General features: G+C 46.4%; 1 protein-coding gene across 1 annotated transcript in view; it reads left to right on the forward strand.

The window, feature by feature from the left end:
• Positions 1–22,014, forward strand: part of LOC138814730 (metalloprotease TIKI2) — a 208,790-nt gene that overhangs the window by 90,137 nt on the left and 96,639 nt on the right. The gene's annotated exons all lie outside the window — the stretch shown is intronic.

Raw genomic sequence — 22,014 nt, forward strand, 5'->3', positions numbered from 1 at the left:
AGAACAACCCCAGGGAAGTAGTGCCTGGATATTTATCCAACAATTAAGTATGCTTTGTGCAGCATACTCGTTGCCTAGTCACCCCCGGCACTCTCCTCCGGATCAGATACTTACAGTCACCTGTAAGCAAGGCTCTCTTACGCTAAAATATAGAGCAAAATCCACTCTGTACAGGGAACCAAGTCAAGCTGCGAGAGGGTGGAAATGCAGGTGGCTTTTCTGAAAAGATGTCACTCAGGAAACTAAGCTCGAGTGAGGCTAAATCATTTGTCCAATGTTACCCAGCTTGTCAGTGACGGGGAAGGTTACATCCTTAGCTCTAAATGTTCCCTCACCACACTGGCCTCTTGCTCTGTCTGTCTCCCCTGTGTTCCAAGGAGGTTCTAGGAAAGTACTTTGTCCACTGAAAAGCTAGAGCTGGATTGAAAAAGAAACAGCCTCCAGAGAGCAAAATCTATTTTTTCAGGTATTTAAGTGTGTTTCTGAATACAGTCAGTGAAAAACCAACTGAATCCAAATGTAAGGCAGAAAACATTAAAGAGTCATTAACTTTGCCTGTTTCTCTTGGTAACCCAAAGTGGGTGAGATACATCCACCAGCTGAGGAGCCATGTGGCCAGATGATAATATATCTGGACTTGGTCGAACTGTCCACTGCTGACCTTATGGTAGCTTCTACAGGGTGCCCAGACCATCCCTCTACCCCCACCCTGTCTGCTTAGTTGCATAATGTGTATAAATCAGTCTCCACCAGTGCCTCCTTTCCCTTCCTATGTCTCAGGATGCCCTCATAAAAATTTAAAAGCTTTCATGTCAGACTGTACTTCCCAAGGCCCTAAAACTGGAGACTTGGTTTATGCCTGCCAGTTCACTGAGCTGGCTTCCAGGAGCCACAGACACTGATGTTCTGATGATGGCTTCATTTCCTCCACATGATGGCTACCTCCTAACAGCTGTTGTCACCTCCGTTCACACTGATGAAGCCTGCCATCATTTCTCAGGCCTTGTCTTCTTAGACCTTTCGGCTCAACCTCCATCTTCCCATAATTCCCAGGATGACTACCCTGTCTTATCATCTCTGTCATGCCCCTCCCCCCACTCTTTTCACAGGATCATTTCATCTCCTTGACCTTCTAACTTTAGAGGATCTCAGGGCTCAGTCACCAGCTCTCTTCTCTTCTTTTGCACTTCTCCATCCTAATCTTGACATATACATTTCATCATCAGCCTGAATCCTAAATTCATCTGAACTCTCCAGACTCATTTATCAAACCAGGAGAAAAGCTCCACATGGGTAGCAAATCTCCACCATAGACTCAACAATTTCAAAATGTAAAAGCTCTTTCTCCCCATCACAGGACTCCCAGTCCTGATGCTCACACCCAAGCCCCGTCGGCTGCTTATCCTGCCAGGTGGTAGGGCCAAAAGTCTTAGAGATACCCTTTAAGGCTGCCTCTTTCTTATCCTATATCCAGTCATGCTGTCTATACTCTAAAACATATGTATTCCATTGCTCTCCCTTCCTCTCCTGCTTAGTCCTATGGCCCAAGTCACCATTACCAGTTGCGCCTAGTAGAGTCCCCAGGGCTTTCCTTCTTTACTTTCCAAGGCACCAGGACCTATTCTTCAAAGCATTATAACAGATTAATTCATACTTCCTTGTTCTAAACCTTTCACTGGCTTCTGATTATACTGTTAGAAACCAAAGTCTCTGTGTACCCTTACCTTCAGATATTTCCCAAACTTCCCACCCTCTATTCCTCATTTCACTCCAGACATACTGGTCTCTTGCTCTTCCTTGCCTGCCTCTTGGGCAATACTTTTGACTCAGGTGTCAAAGCTTATACTTCACTTCACCCAAGCCTGTCCTAGATGTCTAATGCCCAGAGATGCCCTCCCCTGTCTGCATGGCAGCTTACATTCATTCACTGTCTCCACCCTACTGTATTTCTCATAGCACCTTTCTTAGTTGACACATACATCTGTCATCTGTTTCCCTGCTAAAATGTACACTCCATGTGAGCTGGGACTTCATCTCATTGTTCTGTGAACAGTGCCAATTATGGTCCCTGAAACATTCTTCTTTATTGTCAAGGTGATGTACCACAGTAAGGTAATGAGTACATTTCTTGTCAAACTTGTTACCCCTTCCTTCAATTTTCTCCTACTTTCCCTCCCTTCAACCCCCTTGAAACATTTTTATAGCCAACCATTATATGGCATTACTTTATCTACTGAGGATTATTCTAAATGCTTCATTTATATTAATAATCCATCGAATCTCGCAAACTGTGAGAAGTAGATATTATTATTATTATTAACTTCATTTTGTACTTGAAGAAACCAAGACAGAGATTAAGCAACTTGCCCGGGGCTATACTGAGCCAGGATTGGGATTCAGTAGTAGCTCTTTCTTACCCTTATGCCTTTTCATGAGAAGTACAAAATAATGGTTGGATGAAGAGCATCCAGTCATTGAAGAACTGACTTCTTTTGTACCACTAGCTTCCATGCTGGACAAGAGAAGAGTGGGATCAGCCCTGGAGCTGAGGTCAGCTGGGTTAAAACATCCCTCCAATACAATAACCTACTTCCTCTGACAAAGATGCACATCTATCCTTCTTGAAGTGGTACTATGTTTTGCAATGGGCACCATTTTGGTTTTCTCCAGGACTCATAGTAGGCCTCTAATGGAAAGTTATTGATTGAGTGTTAAGGAAGTGGTAGAATTCCAGCCTTCAGGGGGAAAAAAAAAGCTAAGGGATAGTGCCTAGTCAATGAGTTCAAGCCCTAATGCCTACACACAAAAAGAAAGAAAAGAATTTGAATGGGTTATTAAGAGACAGTAGGGGGGCATATAGCTTTGCTTAGGGGGTTCTTGAAGGCTCCTTGGGGAGGTTCTGTTTGGGTGACCATTTACAAAGGCATCTGGCATGCCAGAGACCTGGAGTGGCAGGCCAGTAGGGCTGCAGTAGCCCCAGCACTGCCCAGGAGAGCAGTTTCCACAGTGGCCATCACAGAAAGTGGGCCAGTGTGACCTACACATAGTGACTACTGCTAGCATGTCTTTTGCCACCAGCCTGTCACTGCTGTCACTCCTATAGCTGCCACCTCCATGCCCATGCCAGTTATTGTTGTCAAACTCACTGCTATCACATCCTTCACAATAGCAATGGCAATACTGCTACCAAACTTCTGAGCCAGAGACCCAACTCAACTACAACGTCCTCTACCATTTACATTCACATACTTATATGACTACCAGTCTATTTTGCCAGTCCTAAGGCTTGAATTCAGGGCCTGCGCACTGTCCCCAAGCTTCTCTCACTCAAGGCTAGCACCCTACCACTTGAGTCACACAGCACCACTCCCAGCTTTTTCTGTTTATGTGGTACTGAGGAACTGAACCCAGGGCTTCATGCATACCAGGAAACACTCTATCACTAAGCCACATTCCCAGCCAGATACCAGTCTTAATGGTTATTATTGCTCATATTAGTGATCTGCTCTGCATTTTACGAAGTGCTTGGCATTGACTGGCACAGTAGGCTGGTGAGACAGGCAGGGTATTTTGTTCCAGTGAGCAAAAGGACACTTAGCCACTGGTAGTCAGCCACTTAATGCCATCTGGATAATAAAGAGCTCAGAGAACAGAGGGAGTTAATACTTTAATTTCTGAGAAACTCCTCTTGATCAAACCCTGTGCTTGGCACATTCTCAAATTCTAGCCCACTGAATCTACACAGCAACTATCAGGTATGAAACAGGGAAGTGAGGCTTAGAGAGGGCAAAGGCTACATGCCCCAGGCTACTTGGCTGCTAGTAGAAGGGATATACATGGTTCTAGAGCCCATGCTTCAGGGTCAGGGGATGGTATGTCAAGGAGAAATGCCCATCCAGGATCCCTGATGCCTGGAGAGCAGGGCTCCAATTGACTCTTTGCTCACCAGATCTCAGCACCTAGGGATCTTTGACCTTACAATGAAACCTCTCTGGGTCTTACTTTTACCATCTCCTGATAACTTTGGCCCTGCCTCCTTTGCAGCCTCTTTGGGGAGAATCAATAGAGTCTTGTCACCTCTAAGGACTCTGGCATTGTTGGCACTTGCAGATTCAGGTCCTGCCATTGCTGTGACACACTCACATACCACAAACTGTGCTTAGCAATTCTATAGACTAGGCTGTCCTTTACTCCCCACCCTCAAGGCCCTCGGAGGTAAGAATATGCTCTGTTCCCATTGACAAGTAAGGGAAACTGAGGCTTAGAGAAGTAGTATACAATAACCATGGATACTTCATTTCTGTGTGGGATAGTATAGTTGGCATCTCAACCAGAGCTCCCAGCTTCCCATCTGAGCAGTGTGTTGTGATCTCAGAAAGGTCTAGCTGTTTATTGGGATCTTTTTGTGTGCAGTACTATGATAGGCCCACACTTTCAGGGCTGAGGGGAGAGATTGTTTAGCAGGAGAGGCAGATACCATGCAGGGGATTCCAGAGTGTTATGGAAAGTGCTAAATGTAACCAGGAAGTGCAGGGAATCGCAGAATGTATGCAACAGGGACCAACCCATAGTGACACCAACTGTTGTGACAGCAATCATCCATATTTCAGTGGTTTTGTCCATTGAACACCCCTGTAGAGGTATTCCCAGTGGGCCAGGAAGAACTAAGGAACACTCAGAAAACAGAGACACCTAGACAGCAGCTATGGGAAAGAACAAGGATCCTACCAAGGCCTGGCATGAACCCAGCTCTTATACCATTATCCAGTGTCCGTGATGTGGCCTTGTCCACCTGCCAGGGAGGCCAAGAGGAAGAGAATGTGGTTTTGGTGAGCAGGTGGCAGTCTGTGTTATACAGTCTGGAGGTAGTCAAGAGAAATTTCCTTATAAAAGTGACATTTCAAGGGAAAACTACAAAAATAAGAGAGAAGAAAAGGGCCGGTGATGTGTCTGGTACTCTCTGGATCAGGAAGCACAGACCAGCTACTCCCCAGGCAGCACCAGCTCTGTGTGGGGAGGGCAGCCTGAACCCCACTCCCTGACTCTCACGATATCCAGGGTGCTACACCTGCGCTTGAGAATCATCTTGGGAGCCAGTAGGTTGGGGTAAGGCTCTCTTTTGAGCAGAGGCGATGTTCCCCTCTGCCTGTAGGAGAGAGACCTGCAAGGCCCTGCCAAGCTCTTTTGCTGCTGGAAGCTGCTCGCAGGCCCATCAGCCTGAGATGCTAACCCAAGATTTAAAAGGACTAGAGATCAAAAGCAGATGCTCCTGGAAGACACTTCAGACTTCCCCGCCGTCTGGGGACAGGACTAGGGAGGCGAAGGCAATTCATCACAGAGCCATGCAAGCCCCCGTTCAATAATAAACAGATGTATGATGGGGAAAGAAAGGGATGGGCGTCAGCCCCGTGATTCATTTGTCTCCCTTGCGAAGTCACCTTCATCCTGGGCTCCAGAGGGCAGGCTCAGGCGCTTTGATGCAAGGACATCATGTCAGGGAAATGGAAACATTTCACATTGTAAATCCTCAGGTTGTCAGAGAAACTCTAATGAGAGAGGAGGTTGGGGGGAGCACCCTGGTGAAATGGGAAGGAGCCTAAAGACTGGGAGATAAGAACCTGGTGCAGGCCCATCCCTGTCTGCAGTCACGTTTGACAATCAATGCACTTGGTACCATTAAGTTCACATGCTTTGGTCAAGTTAAGCTTCCTGGGGCTTTCCTCCCCTTTGCTTTTGGTGAAGAACCTGAGGATATCTTAATAAGACAGAGATGTTAAGTGTGATTACTTCCCTAGACAGGGAGTCTCTTGTTCCCTCTATAGGGAAAACTGAGTCATGACTCCCATACCCTACCCTACTAAAAACCACAGATAGAGCCATTACCATTATAAGTACACACACATACCACACAGACAGAAAGAGATCATAGACTATCAAGGTTAAGACCCAGGGTTCTGGGGTCTATTTGTCCTGTGTATGGAGTTCTGGTTCTACATTCACAAGTATAGAAAGCCACTTAACCTCTCTGAGCCTCCATCTCTGTATAACAGAACTGGAATAGCAGTAGCAGGAGCCTTAAGCTGCGTGATGGCTGGGAGAAGCAAGTTAATATACATGGGTTCGGCTTTGTTCAGAAATGGTTCTGTTACCACTTTGAGATCTGCCTCCAAGACAGCTCTGCTGTCCTGGTGCAAAGTATTATCCCACCTAACTTTTGAAAAAAAATGCTGAGCCTTAGAGAACAAAAGGTTTATCCAATCCTCATAGAAAGCAAGAACCTAGGTTTCCTGGCCTCTTTCTCAGAATTCTCTCCACCATTTCCATCTCTTACATGCTTGAAACTATGCCAGGTGTGTTGATGATGGTGAGGAGGTGGAGAAGGCTGGAGGCAGGAGGACAGTAGACAGGAAGAGTCTTGGACCAAGGATGTAGCTTTCCTTGTGGATGTGCAGGAGAAAAGCAATTTGAACAATTCTTTAGAAGGTAAAAAATCCCACTAGCTATTGTTGGCTCACTCACCACTGTTTGTTCCCAGATTCCAACACAAGGCCTGTTAAGTAGCAAGTAAACACAAATACTGTACATTTTATTATCATTGTTATTAATGAATGGAAAAATAGATGCATGAACGAACAATTAAGAGGCAGAGGTAGGACTCTCGGTGCTTTAGCTGTCTAACTTGTTATGTTCACTGAGATAGCACAGAGACAAGAATGGAATTTGGGAGTGATTTATAGTAGAAGTAGACTTGGGAAACTTTTGGACTCCCTCTATGTACTATAAATTCAGTGCCTTTCACTACACCAATAATTGAATGTTTCTAAACACCAACTATCTATCCATCAATGAGAGAGGTTAAGAAGAGCAAGGAGTAAGACCTGGCTGCCTCTGGGGAGCCCATAGTATGGTGGAGTCCCGGTCAGGACTTCCAGAGTTGGTAGAGAGCAATGTATGTGCCATGAGCCACACACAGAACAAAGAAAGCTTGGAGGAGAGGCAATCCCAGTAGCTACATTACTCAGGGAAGCCTCTTGAAGGAGGCTAGTTAGATGATGAATTAGATTTGGTCTGATGAGTTGGTTGATGAATGAACGGGCAAAGGTTTGGACCTGAGGATGATTCTGTATCCAAAGGAACCCTACTTTGTATCCAACCTCAATCTTCAACATCCAGAGGAGGACCTGGTGTTGAGTAGGCATGAGCACATTTCAGACTTTCTTTATCTCCCTTCCCTGGCTTGTCAGGAGCTATAAGACAAAGATTCTCTTCGGCTCTATGCCTGAAGGTTGAAGGGATTCCAGACCCATAAATATTATTTCTAAAACCAACTGATGCATAAAACTAGACTTTGATTAAATATTACAACCAGGATTTGGTAATGGAGCATGAGACTGTCATTTATCAGAAAGAAAGGTGGACATAATAATTCATTAAATTCCTTTGAGCTCTACTTTGGCTGAGCACGCAGGACAGAAGGGCCTGGCGAGGTTATGTTTTGCTTTGGCTGTTTGCAGGACTTCTCTCCAAAACTGCTCCTGAAAACCATTAGCTCCCTAGGAGGCCCAGGCTGCTGCCCTCTGAGTGTCTCGGCCACTGAGTCACTTGAAAAGCCTCCATTTATCACCATGGACTCCCTGCTTTCCCCTTCAGGCAGAGCTGTGGGGAGGGTGTGCGTAGAGACTGCCCTCCTCCCTTAAACCACTGCCCTCTCCCTCCATCAGAGGGCCTGATGTGCATGGAGGAGTTCACTGTCCATTCATCCAGCCATACCAGACAGTTTGCCATAAAACAAGTACTTCGATGTACACTAGACATTCCAGAGGACAAAAAAGATAATGCCTCTGCTCTTAAGGAGTTCACAGCTGGAAGGGGAGACTGCACACCAACAAATACCACATGGCCATCCCTGGAAGAAGCACCAGGGATGGGGGCCCTCACCTGGTCTTGGAGACAGAGAGGGCTTTCTGGAGGAGGTGGGGTAAGCTGAGAACTGAACAATGTGTAAGGAGTCAGTTAAGTGGAGAGGACACACAATTATATTTTAGGCATTGGGAACTGAGTGTACAAAGTTCTGGAGGTGAGGAAAAGACACTTTTGATTGGCTAAAATTATTTTGATGGGAATAAGGCTAAATGCATGAAGCAAGAGGTGACAAGATGTAAGGTTGGGTTAATGAGCTGGACCAGGCCCATATGCTTATCTCTTGTAGCCTGAGGGAGAAGGGATTGCTGTGAGAAAGTTTGTGGCTTCAAGAAGTTGCCCCAGGCAGCTGTGCTAGTGAGGACTGGGCCCAGCCATCGCCAGAAGGATTGTGATAAGCCAGATGCCTTTCCCACTGTGCATCAGGGGCCACCAGCAGGGCTGTGGAATGTGGGTGATGATTAAGATAACTAGGGAGTGATGCTGGAGCAGACAACCCTAAAAGTCATTTTTGGTAGTAGAGGGTTTGAACTCAGAGCCTTACACTTGCTAGGCTAATAGGATACTGCTGAGCCATGCCTCCAGCCCTGTTCTTCACAAGTTATTTTTAGAATAGGGTCTCATTTCCTGTCCATGTATGTGCCTCAGCCACAATTCACCAATGCTTAGGCTTCCCCTCATCTCTGGAATCATACACACATGCCACCACATCCTTCTTCCCTTCCATGGCAACCGAGTCTCACACACTTCTGCATGGACTGACCTGACATTGCTGTCATCCCAATCCCAGCTTCCCATATAGCGTGGGATGATAAGTGTGCCCCACTCTACCCAGCTATGGGTTCAGAAGGGTTCTCACAGACGTTTCTGCTGAGCAGTCTCAACGCCAACAATCTTTTTGTTCTTAGCCTCTTGAATAGCTAGGATTATAGATGTAAGTCACTGGCTTCCTAAAATTCCTATTGTTTATTTGTTTGTTTGTTTGTTTATTGTTTGGTCCTGGGGCTTGAACTTAGGGCTCTGTTCCCGGGCTTTTTTGCTCAAGGCTGGTACTCTACCAGTTGAGCCACAGCTCCATTTCTAAGTTTTGGGTGGTTAATTGGAGATAAGAATCTCAAGGAGATGCACAAAACACTATGTTGAAAACGAACTTTATAACCTTGGCAGGGGGTGGGGGGGTAGGGGGAGAGTAGTTGGGGAGGTGGGGAAGGAAGGGATGGTAGGGGAAAAACAAAGGAGGAGGCAACAATGCTCGATAGGAAATGTACTCATTGCCTTACTCATATAACTGTAACCCCTCTGTACGGTATTTTTTACAATAAAAAATATATTAAAAAAAAGAATCTCAAGGAATTTCCTGCCGGGGCTGGATTCAAACTGCAATCCTTAGACCTCAGCCTCCTGAGTAGCTAGGATTATAGGTTAGCCACTAGCACTCGGCTCCCTAAAGCTCTTAATAGCTTTGAACAACAAAGGTTTATTTCTTCCCTAGACTAAAGGAATGCCACAAATCAGCTGGAGCTTCAGAGAACTCTCTAGGGCATGGAGAGAGAAAAAAGACAGGCAGACTTCACACCTCCTACAGCTTGCATTCATATTTCAATAGCAAGGCAAAGCCAATGGCTTCTTCTATTTTCACACAGAGAAAGCCACCCCACAAATCCCAGAAAGACTGGAGGAGCAGACTGTCAATGGACCACCCTGCTTACGAGATCCATAAGACTTGAGGCTTTGTGGCTTGCCCAATATATAACCATCACAAATCTTGGCTGAGGACTTTCAGAACTTAATGTCCATGTACCTGGTCACGTGTCATTCTCCCATCAGCCCAGGGGGGCAGACATAGTTGTTCCTTCTAAACCACTAGGCTCAGCTTCCTGAAATCCCATGGAGAGAGAATTATTAGTTCAGGAACTTCAGAGTCTCTGGGAACGTTGAGTGAGTGTGGACCTCCCAAATGCTTTGTGCATATTTTTACTTTCGCTAAAGTGAGCAATAAAAGCAACTTGCTAAATAAAGATTAAGCCAATAGCATTTACACAACTAAGTGAGACATCATGGGGACGAGTTTGCCATCCTCCGAGCATCTGCCTCCCTGTAGTTGGAACAAGATTATAAATGTGTTTTGCTTTGGTGCAAATGCTGCATATGCCCTGGGGCATTTATTTATTCTGGGTCTGATTAGCCATCCAGATGTCCGGACGATGTGACACAGCCGAGGGCTTCTAGCTCCTGGTCCCTTCATGATCTCAGAGAAGTCAGAGAGGCCACCCCAAGATGTAGTCTCTCCCACTTAGGCTCCCAGACCCAAGGGTCACAATTCTCTCCATCACCAAGTCTCCTTCAGCTCTGTCTTCTCTATTGCCCTCCTTTTCTCTTTACTACCCCCTTGTTAGGTCTGTCTTGTTGTTGCCTGTAGGCAGGACTTTCGGTGGAAGTAAAACTATCAGGAGGCTGAAAATAAACTTTAAGCCTACACTATCAGTACTTTGAGCAAGAGAATGATCACCATGTCAAGATCAAAGGCCTCTGAGAGGACACTGACTTGGGGTCCAATCTCAACCCAGCTGGTCTGATGCAATGCTGCCTTTGACCAGGTACTCCACACCTCCAAAATGTGGAGAGAGAGAGACAGAGACAGAGACAGAGACAGAGATACAGAGAGAGACAGGAGGAAGAGGAGGAGGAAGAGGAGGAGAAAGAGGATGAGGAGGAGGAGGAAGAGGAGGAGGAGGAGGCACACTTACTAAAAGGAGTGAATAAGATGTCCCAGATCCTGGCACTGTGTCTTAAGCAGTGAGAACAATCGGAATGATAGCATCCTGTGCCTTTAAAGATGGTCCAGTGGGACCTGTCAGGTGACCTGGGAAAGAGCAGCTTCTCAGAGCCTCTTCTTCCTCCACAATCCCTGCAGTCACTAGCTCCCTCTAGGGTCTGCTCCCTGTCCCATCTTCATAGTTACCTCTGCTTTGCCCCCCAGGGCCTCTTTCCTTAGTGGTTCACATCTTCCTCATTGCTCAAAAGGAAATGTTATCCACTCTCTAGCCCTGATGTCCATTTCCTAATGGCCTGGTTTGGAGGTCTGTGTGGCTGCTACCCTTTACAACTGCATGGTATGTTAGCATTCCATCTACCTTCTCATTGTGGGACTAGTACCAGAACCCAGGGCCTTGGGAGTCTAACGAGGTGACTGCTTCTGGACAGGTGTAGGTGCTTTTCTGTGTCATGCACGCACACACACACACACACACTCTCTCTCTCTCTCTCTCTCTCTCTCTCTCTCTCTCTCTCTCTCTCTCTCTCTCTCTCTCTCTCTCTCTCTCTCTCTCTCTCTCTCTCTCCTTGGCATAGAGAATTCAACAGACTATCTGAACTAGCCATGGGACAGGCTTGCATTGTGGAAGCTTCTCCTTTCTCCTTTGAGAAGGATGGGCTGCTGGAGGGAGCTGAGGACAAGAGACCCTTGCTCGCTGAGACTTTCGCAGGGGTCCATGCTAGAGCTGGTTACGGCTGGACTGGAGAGATGCTGAGGGCTGGAGAAGAATGGGTGAGGAGATGAGCTGTGGGGAATGGGTCTTACAGGGAAGGATGAGATGACCGTGGTGCTTAGGTACATGTGTGGCTCCCCCAGTGAAGCCCTTGGCAGTGGCAGTGCAGGGGGCACAAGGAGGGATATGCTTCTGCCTTTGGGACTCTATGTTTGCTAGCGTTCACACGAGAGTGGAATTAATTAAATGCCACAGGGCCTCCTTGGTTGTTGAAAATAAACCCAGCCAGGCCCCCCAGCAGTGCAGCCTGCTTGCTTGCTTGCCACAGAGCGGGCATCTGTTGGACTTCGGGGGTAGGGGGGAGAAAGAGAAAGAGGCGCACAAGGCTCCCCTAGCACAGATCAGTACGGCAGCCACCTTCTTCCCACAGGCAGCATGTCAGAGCCAGATGTGGCTCTGAGCTCTGCCCAACTCCTGGAAATGGGATGCAAATGCACGGCCCCATAAAGACAGCAGGAGACCCAGACACAAGGCGTGTTGATTCACACAATTGAGCGTGGACCACCCATTCACCCAGTTATATTGGGATGCTCCAACACAAAGACAGAAGCCATGAACACTCAAAGATATGGGGATGCCTGAGTGCATTGTGAAACAGGGATAGCCTGGGCACATGACTCCAGATGAGTCTGGCACAGCTGACATTGAGGACCGATAAGAGCATGGTCACCCGAGTACTGGGTCACATGCCCGCAGACTCGCCAGGACACACACACGTGGACCCAGCTTCTGAACCAGAAAGGCTCAGTATGCTGTTCTATCTACCTCTTGCTAAAAGCATGACATTGGACTTGTTTCTTAACCTCACATGCCTCGATTTTCTTATCTGTAAAGGAGGATAACAATAGTAGCAACCTCATGGGTCGTGAGGACAACAAGGAGAAAAGGAACATGACTTTGGGGCGGGGTGGCTATGTGTTCTAAGCACTCTGAATGTATTAGCTGACACAGTTCTCTCCCAAACAGGCTCATGTGCCAACATGGGGGACTCAAACCAAATGACCCATGAGAACCAGAGACAGCAGATCCACAGATCCTTACAGGCTCACCTGTGAGCCTGCCTGAGACTGCATCCTATAGCACACCCTTTGTGTTCACACATAAGCCCTGCTCCTCTGCCACTCCGGCTACCGTCACCAACCCAAGTTGTCATGGGCATCAAACCAAACCATGCAAAGCCAAGAGAAACCAAAGGCATTCTTGGCCAAAGAGACGCATGCCATGTGGTGTGGTCTCTAGCCACTGAAACACAGACTCTGCTGTGGCTCCCCACGGCCTGCAGGCAGAGATCCAACTTCCCAAGCCTGAATTGTGGATGTCTAGATTGTGCCACTGCCTTCTAACCTCCCTTCTTCCTGCTGGATTGCTTCCACAACTGCTCCAAAGGGCTCCCACAAATGATGCCCATCTAGTTCTGAATGACTGAGAAACGAAACGAAGTGATGGCAAGTAGGGTCCAGATGTCACCCAGAAGGGTCAGCCCTCAGCTCATTGTGAGATTCAATGATTGGATTCCAAAATTGGACAGGCATAACCACTCAGGCAGTGCTAGTAGGGGCGGGCCTCCCCTGTGGGGTCCACCCCAGGTGAAACTGCTGGGCTTCCAGATCCCTGTCCGGGCATCTCCCCTTGAAAGCCCTCCTCAACCTCCAAAAGCTAGTCACTCCCTATCCTCCCATGACCCTTGTCCTTGCCTTTTACCATAAGTGCTCTGTGCTGGATAACAGTAGGGCCACAAACTTGGTGGCTAAAAACAACATCGGTTTTCTCACAGGCTCTGTGTAACTGTTTCTCCATTCAAAAAAATAAGTTTCAGAACCTAAGCCAGAGGAATTCCAGATGCATTGGTTAGTTGGTTGACTCATTCATCTTATTATGTATTTAAGAAGCTTCCTCTGTTCTGGGTGTTAAGAGTGGTGTTATAGTTTGGATGTTAAATGTCTTTTAAATGTTAAAGACTTGGTCTCCAGTGTGGTGCCCATGGGAGGATGGGACTAGTGGGGAGTCCATATGTCACTGGGAGGATATGCCCATAAAAGGAGATGGTAGGACCTCAGTCTCTTGTGTTCTCTCTCTTTCTCTCTGTCTCTCTCTTTCTCTCTCTCTTTCTCTCTCTCTTTCTCTCTCTCAGTCTCTCTCTATATCTCTCTGTCTCTCTCTCCCTCCTTCCCTCCCTCCCTCCCTCCTTCCCTCCTTCTCTCTCTCCCTTCCCCCCTCTCTTTCTCTCTCTCTCTCAAGGTCTCTCTCTCAGGGTCTCTCTCTCAGGGACTCTTAGGGTCTCTCTCTGTCTCAAGGACTCTCTGTCTCTCTCTCAGTCTCTCCCTTCTTCCCTCCCTCCCTTCCTCCCTCTCTCTTTCTCCCCCCTCTCTCTTTCTCTCTCTCTCTCTCAAAGTCTCTCTCTCAGGGTCTCTCTCTCAGGGTCTCTCAGGGTCTCTCTCTCTCAGGGACTCTCTCTGTGTCTATCTGTCTCTCTGTCTGTCTGTATCTTTCTGTCTCTGTCTCTCTGTCTGTCTCTCTGTCTGTCTGTCTCTCTCTCTCAGTTTACTCTTCCATTCACTTCCCACCCCTAATGCCAATCAGTACAGAGGCCCAAAGCAAATAGTCCATCCTATCTTGCACTAGAATCTCAAAAACGTGGGCCAAAAATAAACCTTTTCTCATTATAAGTTAATTGTCTCAGATACTTCTGACCAACATAAGTGGAGAAGGGAATGAAACAAATGTTACTCTGGACACCACTCCAATGACTAGAATACAGTTAAGATGCTTGAGAGAGTTCAGCCTGCTGGGACTGGAGGTCTCAGGTCTCCATTCTCATCCCAGGCACACACATCCCAAACCTCACTCCTGCATTCACCTGAGTGTGGACCCTCCCACGCTACCTTTTGCCCTTGGCTTCTCCAAGAACAACTTGTAGGTGGCCCTGGCATTAGCTCACTCTTCCTAAGCAACTTTTTGTCCTAGTAATAAAATAAATTTAAAAGGAAAGGTGGGTCAAAGGGGATGAGATTGTTGAAGAGGGTGATACAGATCAAGATGCATTGTATTTCTATACTGCTTGGTTAAATGACGCCTACCTTGTATAACTACTTAATTTTTAGAAATATAAATTTATTGCAGGCAAAGATTAAATAATATAAAAATCATTATTCAATTATTACCATTTAAATGTATTGAGTTCTTACCTACTTTAGTAGGTATATATTTACATGTATGTATGGTATATATTTACATGTATGTATTTTTTAATCAACCTGAGTCCAAGCTACATACTATTGAATATTTATTATAATACTTGGTATAGGCCATGCTATCATCACTGGTCATGAATACCTTCATTTTTTGCCTTTGTCTTTTTATTTAGAATCTACTATTCAACCTGAGTTCTAAAATCTACCCAGTAACTCACATGACTCCTATCTACCAGTATGTCCCCTTCTATCCAGGATCCGTGTCACCAGAGTTAACGTTAAGATAAATTTTGAATTTTTCATTTCTTTAGATGTTGCAAGCACAGCTGTGCCATACAGGTACTTTGCTGCCTGTCAGTATACCTTGGTGCAGTCTCGTCTACACACATTGAGCAATTTCTCTATAACCCACCCACCAAACATGTCACAAGCATCTTCTTAGTAGCTACAGAAGTCCATTTATAGAAAACTATCTTTTTTATTCTTTTTCTTGTTTTGTGCTGATCCTGCTTGCATTTAAGGCCTGGGTTATCCTTGAGTTTTTTTGCTCAGGCTAGTGCTCTCACTTGAGCCACAGCACCACTTCTGGCTTTTTGGTGGTTAATTGGAGGTAAGACTTTCATAGACTTTCTTGCCTTGGCTGGCCTTGAGCTTTGATCCTCAGATCTCAGCCTCTTGAGTAGCTAGGATTATAGACATGAACCACCATACCTGGTCTTAGAAGATGAGCTTTTATTATCACCTCTACATTTTTTACTTTTACATTATTTATAAACTTTTACATTATCTGTAAAAGTTTATATATAATGTAAAATTTTCATAACTCTAAAGTGTAGAACTGGTGTTCAAAAGGGATATGCATTTTTAAGGTTTTTAAGAAAGACGGCAACATACTCCCCTCGAAATTTTCACTAATTCCTGTTTCCACAACACCTTTCTATACAGGGTACTATGCTTTATGAAAGAGAGGCAGTTACAAGGAGGGAAGGGGGAGGGAGGGAGGGAGGGAGAAAAAGAGGAAGGGAGGGAGGAAAGGAAGAAAGAAGGGAGGGAGGGAGGGAGGAAGGAAAGAAGGAAGGAAGGAAGGAAGGAAGGAAGGAAGGAAGGAAGGAAGGAAGGAAGGAAGGAAGGGAGGGAGGGAGGGAGGGAGGGAGGGAGGGAGGGAAGGAGGGGAAGAAGGCAAATATATCTAATATATCTATCTCTTAAAGGGCTCAGAGCCTTTATTGTTTGAAGCTGGACATTCTCTCAGAGACTCCCTAATCCCTGTTGGTCACCTCTCCCTCTTCCTTTGCTGTTTTGGCCAGAGTGGCCCCTGTGAGGTCTCTAATCACACCAACTCCTACCTCCAAATGCGCTTGCCATGCCCTTTTCTCCCACCTCCTCCTTTTCCTTTCCACCGCTTCCCACCCTGCGCCCCATCCCTGTTGTTGCAGCATGCAGGTAACTCAGCTCTGCTCCTTCTGCCCTTTGGTTGATTGCCCTTATTTCAAAGCACGCTTTTCAGATGTCCCTGCGGATTCAGACCCCACTTTCACTTTAATGGCCTTAATCAGAATTTGCAACGTTTTTTCCCCTTGTCTCTTTCCCCACCTTACTGTATATTAATGTGAACAGGGCCACATGTGCCTCGTTCACCACTAGACTTGGCGCTTCCTGACACATAAGAACTGAACAAGCAGTGTTATTACAGGAATAATGAGTGAACAAGAAAATGCAGGAATGGCATAATGTGTCATCTAGGGCCCAGCACATAATTGGTACCTGTCATGTGCATGTTTAATGAGTGAGCAGAGAAATGAATGAATGTTCCTGCTGTCACCACTCTCTGGATGAGAAGTGGCATTTACTGACACCCACATCCCAGGACCCCTTCCCCCCACCACAGGGTACACCCTGTGGGCCAGTGCTGGGCTAGAGGGCCTTCTGGAGTGTTTACAGATAGACTTCTGGAAACCTCTGGAAACCAGGGCTGAGGCTTCCATACATGAACTTGTGGTTTCTTCTCCAGAGAATTCTGACTCCTAGAGGTGTGGGCATTTTCTAGCCCCTTCCCACCACAAATATTCCCAAGTGCATTCATGTAGCTCCGCTCCCAAACAGAAGCCTCTTGGCCTCTGACTGTGCTTCAGGGTTGGGACCAGCTGCCTAACTAGGGTCTGTACCCTTGGCCAGCAGTGTGACTGTTACCACTGTGGGGTTTCCAGGGCTCACCCGCCCCCTCCCTGGATCCCTACTCAGCTTTCTCCTAATCACAGCAATGATGACATCACATTGTTTTCTGTTACAGATTGCATGGCTCTTTCTCATGAGTCATTTTGTTTGAATTTTTCCAGCAGCCCTATGGTCCTAGGGTTATTTTCCCTACTTGAGTTGGCAGCACTGACACTTAGAAGGGGGGCAGCCTACTTGTTCAAGGTTACAGAGCTCTTCAGTCATAAGCCAGGTTTGTTTGATTCTAGAGTCTTCTTTTCATCACTGTCACAGTGGCAGTGATGAATGGACCTGCAGGGAGGTTGGAACCCTGTGGGGCCAGAGGCAATACCATTTCCTCTTGCCTGCCATAAGCCTTGATATGCAGTTTTGGAAAAGTATGAATCTGGGTTTCATTGTGACATTGTTCATTCACATGTTCCTTCTGTAAATATAGACAAAGTCTTCACACAGGGTGAGGCCCATAGAAGGTTTAGTGGGAGCCACAGGAATGAAGACCCAGTCAGCACTATTGCCATAGAAGTCAGGATCAGAACTCTCAGGGGTATTGAGAAAAATGTAGTGAGCTCCCCAGGGATGAAGTGAGTCACTTTGTTCTCCTTGGCTGGAGAAGGGGATGTTTATTGGCCTCAAAGCTTTATAGCCAATAGTTAAGAGCTGGTGGCTCATGTCTGTAATCCTAGCTGCTCAGGAGGCTGAGATCTGAGGATCACAGTTGGAAGTTAGCCCAGGCTAAAGAGTTTGTGAGACTTTTATCTCTAACTGATCACCAAAAAGGCATAAGTAGAGCTCAAGTGGTAGAACATTAGCCTTGATCACAGAAAAGCCCTGAGTCGAAACGGTAGTACTGAATTCAAATAGTAGCACTCGCGCAAGCCCTCATGCATGCACATACACACTCATGCACGCGTGCGCACAAGCACACACACACACACACACACTCACAAAGCTGTGTGTGAGACAGAGATAGAGACGGAGACAGAAAAAAAAAAAGAGGAAATACCATAGAACATCCCAGCTTCATCACAGTAGGAAAATTCCAGGCCTCCTAGACTCAGGAAGAAGTCTGCATGGAGTGCTAACATGCTTTTAACAACTCAATACCAAGATTGTTTCCTCTCTGGGAGGGCAGATCTCCTTTTTAACACTTCAGGCTTAGCCTGCCCTAGAGACTTTCCAGACCTCTCAGCCTGAATTTGAGCCCTAGAGCTCCAGTCCCACCTCAGAATTCAGAGCCCTGGGCAAACACTCAGAAGTCAACCTTGCAGATTTTAAAGGCTACAGGTGCAAATGTGAGAGATCCTCCTGAGTCAGAAACAGCATATGAAGACACTGGAATTTTGGCCCTTTTCATCTGCAGGCCTTTAATTCTTCTCTCTAAAATGGTAAAGCAAAGAAAGTGATCTCTGAAGTGCCCTCCAGCTCTGGTTTTCCAATGCTCCCTGAGTCTACACGCTAGTAGCCAGGGGAACAAGTATGTCACAATTGTCTCCATTATTGTTTCATGTTTATATCTCCTCTCACTATTTTTGTGTAAGTCCTTATGAGCTCTGTTTACTCTACAAGATAATGAGGGGACAAGAAACCGTTTTTGTTCCCATTTTGAAGTTGTGAAAACTGAGACTGGTTCTGAACTTGCTCTCACAGAAACTCCTTGAACAGAAGCAAAGTAAGCTGGCAGGCCCCTCACTACCTTTACCCTCTACACTCCGCCAGGCCACCTGGTGTCCATGTGAAGAGGGCAGGCATCTACTGGGAGAGTTTGAGATTTGGTGTCCAGCCAGACATTACATGAGTAATGTCATTGAAGTATATACCAGTTTTCAAATGGGACACATCATCCTGGAATAGAAGTTGAACCAGATTCCTCAGGTTACCCCTGGCCTCCATTTGCTTGGGCCCTCTGGCCTATTTGTGTCCTATCTCTTTCCTGGATAAGTCAGCCAAGATATCCCTCCAACCCTCAGTTCTGCTGTTCCCTCACCCAGTAACTCCTTCCACTTCTTGTCTGCTGGAAATGTCTATCAGTCACCGACCAATTCAAAAGCCCGCTTTCCCCAACCTGCCTTGGCTGAATGAGTTGTCCTGGTTGCTCCCTTGTCCTTTGTCCATTGAGAATTCAGCTCCACATTGTGGAGGCAAGAGCTGTCTCCTCCCGTTCCCAGTTACATATTGTGTAGTCTGTCCCGAGCACCGGAAGGTAGGCTGTCTTCTTTCTCTAAATCAAGGTGGCAACCTGGCTGTTGTCTGATTTGAGTCAGGGGACAGCAAGCTCTCTGATTCCAATTTTTTCCCAGCATCAGTATCCCTTCATACCCCATGCTATCATGTAGAAATCCAGATTTTTGTCTTCAAAAGCCAAGGCCAATTTTATAGGTACCCAAATGTTTCCCAAGCCCATTGCTAATATTCAGATTTTTACATGGTTAAGCAGGCTCTGAGCTAGCAAAACAGTATCTGGGAGCTGCTCTCCAGGTTCCACAGGCCCACCAAAGCTGTGCGTTATTAGGACCACGTTCAGACTTTCCCCACTGGGAGTTGTAAATCGGATGTGTGGTCTAGACAGGAAAAGATGGTCATATAGACACATCTGAAAAAAATATACTATGTTTTGAAGGACAGCTGACACCTGACTTCCCTCACTATCCTGGGCCCATCGTCTTGAAATACGTTACAGAGTTTATCCCCTAGCCACACACCATCTGCCACCGTGCATGTGTATATGCATGTATGTGTGTATGTGTGTGCATGGGTTTGGAACTCTTGAGACAATAAGCCAGAAATGGATGCATCCACCCAGTGAATCTGGTAGAAAGTAGTAAATAACAATGATATGCCTGCCACCCACCTGTAGACACTTCAGGAACACTCCAAATACCCACCTCATCCCTCCCTGGGTGTCACCTTCTGAATATGGAGATGTTATGGGAGAGATGTTTGTGTCTCTCCAAAGTCCAAGTCCTAACTCCAGCTTGTTGGTGTTTTGGGGTGAGTAGGTCAGGAGAACTCCTCTCCCATACATTGGGTTAGTGCCCTTATAAAGAGGTCTCAAGAGAGCCAGCTAGTCCCAAACACCATATCAGGACCCAGTGAGAAAGGCCCCTTTGTGAACCCAGAAATAGGTTCTTACCAAATACTGAATCTGCTACCACCTTGATCTAGACTTCCTAGCCTCCAGAACTATGTAAATTTCTCTTTGTAAGCAACCCAGCTTGTGGTATTTTGTTATAGCAGTCTGAAGTGACTGCAGTAGGAATCATTATTATCTAGCAAGTACAGGAACCCAGAGTCTCATGTGCAGGATCCAACTCCCAGATTGCATGGCTCAAACCCCTACCCTGCACTTACTTCCCTGGCCCTTCCTTCCTTTAGCATTCAAGTTGCTCAGACATTTCTCAGTCCCATGAGAGAACAGATACTCCCCAAGCCTTGTCTTTTCCTTTGAGATAGATGGAAATTACAAAAGGATTAGCTCACATGGGGTGGCACAGCTCCTAAGAAGACCCACTGCAACACCATTCCCCTCCAGGGGGCTTTGGCAGCTGTGCACCCTTAAACAGCTGCTTCACCTTTCAGAGCCTTTCTTCCTTTTTATATAAAATGGCATCACATCCTACCTACTTCCAGAGCTCTTGGAGTGGCGGGCACAAACATCTGTGGTATTCCAGTGCATGCTAGAGAGAAGATAAGGCACTGGGCCAGAGCAAGAGGGTCTCAAGGCAGTCAGCAGGGAGGCTTCTGGAGACACTGAGGCCAAACAGCAGGCAGGATGACAGCTGCAGGCTGAAATGTTTACCACTCACTCCATTTAATGACCCCATTTGATGCTCAGTTTTCACATTTTTTTGGATTCTCTTTTGTTTTGTTGTTGTTGTTGTTGACACTGGAGTTTGAACTCAGGTCCTCACACTTGTTAGGCAGGTGCTCTGCCAACTGAGCCTCTCCTCCGGCCTCTATGCTCAGCTAATTAATTATATTAATAATGAGAGTTAATAATTCTATGGCACCATAGGCCAGCTCCTAAACACTTTAAAATATATCAGCATACATAACCTAATTTAAAAAAAAACTCAGAAATGGAGCTGTGGCTCAAAGTGGTAGATCACTAGCCTTGAGCACAAAAGCTCAGGGACAATGCCCAGGCCCTGACTTCAAGCCCCATGACTGACAAGAAAAAAAAAGAATTAAAAAAACTATTGATAAAATAGCAATATCACCCCCAATTTACAGATAAAAGAAACAGCAGCTCAGAGAGGTAGAGATAGGTGCTAGTCACTAGCTAGTGAGTGAATCTGAGTGGTGGGGTTTGGTGAGTCACACACTAGTGGCTACTCGATATAACTTTACAGAGAATGGATTAGCAGAAACCCCAGTCCTCCTCTGGTTCTCCTCTTGTGTCTCCCTTGGCCTTAGTTTTTCTCGCCTTATCTGTCATTCCTTTACCGTAATATCCTTGCTGACTCCTCACCCTCAGAGCTTGGTTGCCTTCACAGGGCATTTGGTGAGTTTCATGAGACATAAGCAAGTATAGCCTTAGGCTGAGTATTGAGTTCCCTTGTCTCTATCTCTGATGCTAAACCTAGTGGGGCCTTGGGCCTGGCATCGATCTCTTTATTCATCCAACCATGCATTCCTCCATCCATTTATCCTAGTCAAATCTCCCTAGAGTTGCAAGGAGGGTGGCAGCTATGGAGTCTATAAGACCAAAGGATACTGCAGCCTGGTCAAGGTTATCTTGTCATCCACAAACAGCCTCATTAGTCAGTCTGTCCCAAAAAGGAGTGGGAAGTCATCCAAAGAGGTAGTACATAGATCTGGGGAGCTAGTTAGCCAAATAGATGGGAGGAAGGGGTGACATTATCCACAAAAGAAATGTACTCATGGGGGCTGGGAAGGTGGCTCAGTGGTAGAGCGCTTGCCTTGCATGCCTGAGGCTCTGGGTTCGATTCCTCAGCACCACATAAGCAAAAAGAAAAAAGCCAGAAGTGACACTGTGGCTCAAGTGGTAGAGCGCTAGCCTTGAGCTGAAGAGCTGAGGGACAGCGCCCAGGCCCAGAGCTCAGGCCCCATGATCGGAACCCCCCCCCCCCAAAAAAAGAAATGTACTCATGACCTGATTAGGATATGGTAAGCCCTCTGTA

Source organism: Dipodomys merriami, unplaced genomic scaffold (assembly GCF_024711535.1).
Source record: "Dipodomys merriami isolate MVZ:Mamm:240054 unplaced genomic scaffold, mDipMer1.0.p SCAF_604, whole genome shotgun sequence".
Lineage (NCBI taxonomy): Eukaryota > Metazoa > Chordata > Mammalia > Rodentia > Heteromyidae > Dipodomys > Dipodomys merriami.